The sequence below is a fragment of the Rhagoletis pomonella genome, unplaced genomic scaffold (assembly GCF_013731165.1).
Source record: "Rhagoletis pomonella isolate Grant_MI unplaced genomic scaffold, Rhpom_1.0 Rhpom_scaffold_00011, whole genome shotgun sequence".
In the NCBI taxonomy this organism is placed as follows: domain Eukaryota; kingdom Metazoa; phylum Arthropoda; class Insecta; order Diptera; family Tephritidae; genus Rhagoletis; species Rhagoletis pomonella.
Window position 1 is genome coordinate 4838114 of NW_023458565.1, and position 6231 is coordinate 4844344.

A 6231-nucleotide genomic window follows, 5' to 3' on the forward strand; every position below is an offset into this window, starting at 1 on the left:
GGGACGACCGCGGTTAAGAAAAAACCTTTTTTTCTATATTTTTTTTTTTGCGATGTTGCTTTGGCCAGGGTTTGAACCCAGGCGTTGCGGAGTGAAAGCGCGCACTGCATACCACTACACCACGGCGGCATTTTTGCCGTTCAGCCGCTTGCCGCTTTGCCGCTCATTGCGTGGCCTCGGCCTAAGACTTCATAAAGTTTTAGCCAGAAGAACAACTAAAACAAGGTCAGCAATTAAGCCATCCAGACCTGATAGCCAAATGAACAGGAATAAGCTGTGAACGAAAATGGTTTGGCAAATCATGGTTCAATAATGAAAGGTTTTGTAAGTGAGGCTCTCTCGCTCTAATTTTGTCAGCTATACTCCTACTTAACTCCTAACAAAAAAAAAGTGATATTTATTTTCCATTTTTCTTTGCGAGTTTTAGAAACATTTTTAAATATTGCACCATGTGATTAAATTTTTGCTGCATAAGGGTGATTAGGTAATGAAAATGTCCTTTTCTTATTTTATCATTAAGTATCCTTGAAATTTTACAATAATTATTTTCGACAAATTTACATCTTAATGATGAATATGCACTCGGCCTTCTAATTTTATTCGCTTAAAAAAATTTCTTTTCTACATTTGAATAGATTTTTTAAATAATTTTTGGAATTAATCAAAAGGACATTTCCATTCTCACACTTAAGTTGCAAACGAAACCCACTGTTTTTCTTTGTGTACCATGATGAGTTGCTGCTTTCCATCGAACATAAGGCGATTATTGCTTCTACCTTAGCTTGGTTATTGTTGTACTACATATGTACATACATAGATACTTATTTACAGCCGAAGTACGCTGAAAGCACGAGACGTAGATGTTATCATTATTATTATTATTAACTGCGAATTTTGTAAAAAGCATAAAGCCAAGTGATGCTAATGGTGGAAGGTGTTGTGGCATATTTTGATTTTCGATGTTTTGTAGTCTTTTCGTGTTGCCATTGTATTTTGCCTTTAAGACGAAAGTTTGCACACTTGAATGCCCTGCTTACACGGTTCAGCGGCTGCCTTTGTAATGCCACTGCATGGACACATGTACATACATACTTACATACCTAAGCATCGAAGCAAAGAGTGAACTCAAGTCGGGTTTATGAATGTTTTGTTGTTGTCGCTATTGTGATTGTGGCGAAGTGCCAGTTTAGTGGAAACTTGTTGCAATCACTGCGGAAAACTCAAAAGGATTTGGAAATCACTGTTTCTTCGGTTGTCGTGCCATTCAGCGATATGTTATGAAGACACATACACATGTGTACATACATACCTCTCAGAGCACTTACATACAACCCTATATGTGGCGCCACCTTCATTCCATCTGCGATATACTTCCATGCAGCTGTGGTGAGTGTATTTAAATTCGAAGCGCTGTCAAAAGTGTTTTTGTTGTAGTCCTGTGCACAATGTTAAATTATGATGACAGGTTAACAAAATATTTCATGTTTTTCACTTGGTAAGTTCATGGCATGCATTGGTAGTAGGGTGGGGGTGTGAGGCATTTGCCGCCTTTTGACTGAAGTGGTATAAAGGATGTGAAACTCCTTGGCAAGCACTTTGTACGCCTCTAAAATATAATGCATGATGACAATATGAATGTATATATGTATGTATGTAACCACAAATGGAGTGAGAAGTAGCTTGAAAAATAATTCCGAAAATGGAATTTCAACAGAATTGCGAGTAACTATGGTTGCCTCGGCACGAAAACGATACAAAAGCATTGGAGAGAGAATCATTTTTTTGTAATGATAAAGTGTGCGTATAAAAGGTAATTGTGTAGTCGATACATTTCCGAAGGTAGAGAAAGGTGAAAAGGTGCAAATTGAGTTGTTAATTTAGTGTCGAAGAAAGTTGGGCGTTAAGTACAAGTCGTCTCAGCATTTAGCGTTGATGTACCGCTTGAAGGATTGAATGGAATTTTCAAAATTCATTAATTGCGGCTGCTTTTGAAATATGTCAAAAAATAAATTAGTGCATTCACTCAGCATTAATGACAGCAATTTGTTTCGCTTCATCAAGCATCTATAAGGACGAACCTTATTTAAGTAGTAGGCACTTCCTTAGAGATTTCAAATTAAAAATATTTTTACTTTTATTTATAGATTCTTAAATACTTTAAAGGTTTTTGTCTTCCAAACTTATTATACATAAAATAGTCATGAGAAGTGATTAATTGTGCAATGGATATTTTAGAAAAATGGTATCGGAATATCCATTTTATCTTTGGGAAGAAAATTTTGCAGGAGATAATACTGTTGAGATAATTTAAAATGATAGATAGATGGCAACATTCATCCGGATTAACGGCGCAGTTGATCTGATAAGAATTCTGCCTTGACAGACCGCAGTAATGCGGATTAACAAGACGAGCGGTTGTGGGTTCGTGTCCCAGGGCCATTAAAATATTCATTTTTTTGGTTAGTTGTTGATTGTTTCATTATATTAAACTCTAAAAATTTACATAAACTAGTAATAAAATAAATAATGTAAAAGAAAGCAAAATAAAATAATATACATAAATCAAATAAACTAAAAATAAAAATATAAAAATACAAAATTCTTAGCAAACGCTCGAGCTGAGCATCGAATATGGGCTCTGCCGAATTGTAGTACGCAGCTTTCACTGCTCGGTTCGCGCCAAACCCGCCTGCTTTGTTTGCTTGCTTAAGCAATAGCCAAACGCGGGCTGTTTTGGCCATTTTGGTCATCGAAAATTTACCTGATCCGCTTTTCAGGATTACCTGCCGGACTTAATCCATATCAAATACGATTGATTCCCGAGGTAATTCCGAATTAGCGAGTTCGTCCGAATCAACCCTGCCGTCTGTGTATACTTTAAGGGGACTTTTTCACATAATTCATCGGCCATACCTTTAGGCATCTTTCCCTTAAATTACTGCAAAGTTTTGGGTGGTTATTCGCATAAACATAGCCTTTGCATAGTTCCACAAAAAGCGTCCCCAAGGCGTTAAATCGCAGGATCTTTGTAGCCTAAGATAGTTTTAGCGACAATAGTATGTTAATTTTAAGTAAATCAAGAGATATCTCCACGAAACTCGCTATAAAGATTTTCCCTAATCCAAGGTAGGTTAGTATAGAAAGTGGGCGTAGTCGCATGGTAATCGCGCCCACTTCCCATATAATGGTATACGTATACGAAAAATGCAAATTTTTTTAAGTTGAATGCGAAGTAGAATATGGCATAAAGTAAAAACAATTATACAATTTTTGGACGTGGTTTTTTACGAAAATTTTTTTACGGTTTCGCCCGAACTTATACTTCTTATACAGTTACACTTTATCCCTGCATCCAGTTACGGGTTCAGTAATTTACCGATATGTCGAGAAGTACTGATTGCGATTTGTTAGTCAAAAATGTTGTTATAAATATCATCAATTAGAAGAAACCAGAAAATGATTTTTTTTTTAATAACCAACTTTTAAAGGCATTTTCGCTCGTTGTTTGTTAAAATTTTTCGGAATATCGTAAAATATATGGGTCAGATCGAAAATATAAATGCCGGAAGAGTCCAAAGATCTCGAAAACATATCCTTAGACCTTAAAAAATTTCAATTTTAATTTTAAGTAATTTTACGTACTTGAGGTTGGACTACAAAAGGTCCACGCAAGAAGTAAAAGAATGGTTTTTAGCCATAACGTAACCTAGAAAGTCATGTGCCTCAAAAAAGGAAGCACTTATAATTTTTTCTGGTCTGTCTAATATATGTACGTATATAGCTGCGAGTACAATTCCAAACGATATCGTTGGCAAAATATGTTTATTTATTTATTTTTAATAACTTTTATTAAAAATAGTGGCTCAAAATACTGGTGAATAAATAAAACAGATTTCTCGCTTTATTTTCATGTAAAATTTTAAAGGCACATTTTTAAATAAGATAGTCTCAAATCAATAAAAATCTTTTTTCTCGCTCTTATTACTTCACCTGCTATAATTTCACCATGATTTAAAATATAGTTCGATCTATAACAGAAACCATAAAAATAAAAATTTCAAATTTATTAAGGCTCCCAAAAACTAATCAAATTTCCAAAAATTTATTTTTGTGTTGTTACTACCTCCCAAAACTTTTTTGGCTGGCTTCATTCATAAAAAATAAAATTGATTTGAAGAACTTTATGAAGTGAGAATTTCAAATAAATTTTCGATTTATGAAACATATTTTATTTTTTTATGAATAAGGGTGTTAGTTAATATATTTTCAAAGTTATTTAATCCTTGAAATTTTATTTATAATCTTATAACTTGATTCTACATATCGTACACTTTCTTGAAAGGTATATATATTGAGTACATACCTTATCTTATCACTTAAACTGAATAAATTTTTCAAAGGAAACCTGCTACAAAAATATTTTCGGCAGTAAACTTTTTTAAGCCCTTTTTACTTTTATATCCGTATTGTAAATTTAATTTATTTTATAAATTTAATAAATGAGTAAAATTTTTAAAATAGGTGACAAGCCTTTTCAAATATGTTTTGGCAGTAAACTCCCGTAAAGCTCTTTAGTTTGATACCCATATTGCAATATTTATGTAGTTTATCTTACCAATTAAATCAAACTACAATTTTCAAACTGGTGGCAACCTTCCATAAAAATTTTTTCGAGTGTAAGCCTTCTTAAACCTTTTCTTTTGACAGACGTATCTATCGATTTACCTAAACTGCACTTTTCAAGCAGGTGGCAACTCTCTAATTAATATTGTTCTATATTTTAAATTAGACCTAAGTCGCTAAAAATTATTGTTGATTTTTTTTATTTTTTTTTTAATAGTGCACGACCAAAATCGAATTTTTCTATTTCTATATTTTATTCACATGCACTTTATTATACTACACGCATGCACGAAATTTATTTAAAAATCGTGAATAAAAAGTTTGAAATTTTGTTGTACATTTTTTGAAGTTTGATTACTTTTTGTGAATTTGTGCAAACTTTGGAACTTCTATTTTCATAACCTCACCTGAAATGCAAAAAAAAGGAACTAATAAAAAATTTAAAGTCACTGTTTGGTTGATATGTCCATCATATTTCATCGAATTACACATCCCACATCATTTTATAAAAAAAAAAATTTCACGACATTTTATATTTCAGTTACGATGTTGTTACGTCTTTTTTCATTTCAGGTGTAGTTTCTGTTATATTTTAAATGAAAATTGTGAAAAATGTTTAAGTAAACGCAAGTGTCCAATAACATTATTTTGAATTTCGCGGATATTTTTTACTCGTAGCTGTACATATATTCACTTCTTATCATGCGAGCACTGATAATTCATTTTATAAAATTAATTTAATCCATTTTTAAATATGTAAATGCATGCTTTAAAACTCGAACATACATATTTACATTTACTCTAAAGCTAATGAGGCAGATTAATCAATTCATTACTTACAATCTTTTTTAAAATTCATATGTACGTATGTACTTCAATACATTTTTATGATTTAATGTCGCAAAACAATTATTATTGCAAGCAACTTTATCTCAAGCACCAGGACGCAGTAATCAATTTGCATAAAATGCTGGCAATCGTTGAAAAAAAAACGACTTCGTCAACCATGCAGACTTGAACTCGAGTCAGGCAATTCGTTGACATTCTCCTCTAATCTTTGTAAGCTCTTAATTGGACACGGCACCAGACAAGCACCACTTGAAAGTTTCATTTCGTATTTTTCGTCCTGGCATCTGGGAATAATTAATCTTCTTGAACATTGAATTTTTTCTTCACCTTAAACGCGACAACTTAGCCAACAACAAGTGGCCAGAGTGTGGTCTTTTAATTAAGTTACAAAAATATCGTGGCGCAATTTAAAAATATTAAAAAGTTGAATATTAAAGGCACAAAAGGGCTTTGAGGACCAATTCACGGGTACTTGGGAAGCATAAAAAATTAAGTTAAAAGAAAAAAGTATGCGTTAATTGAAGCACTCGTATTAAGGATAGCAAAGAGTGAGAAGGGTTAATTTTCTTGCTTACAACTTTGACAATATATAGAAAGGTTAAGGGAAAAAGTGTTTGTACGGGTATTTATCAAAAACCTCAACGGTAGTTTTGAGCCATTTGAAACTTGTACTTTATTCTACTAGAATTCAATGGGCTGCAAAACTGCATACTCAGAATTTTTCTAGGAAATCTATCAAAGAAAAGCTCGAAATTTTAA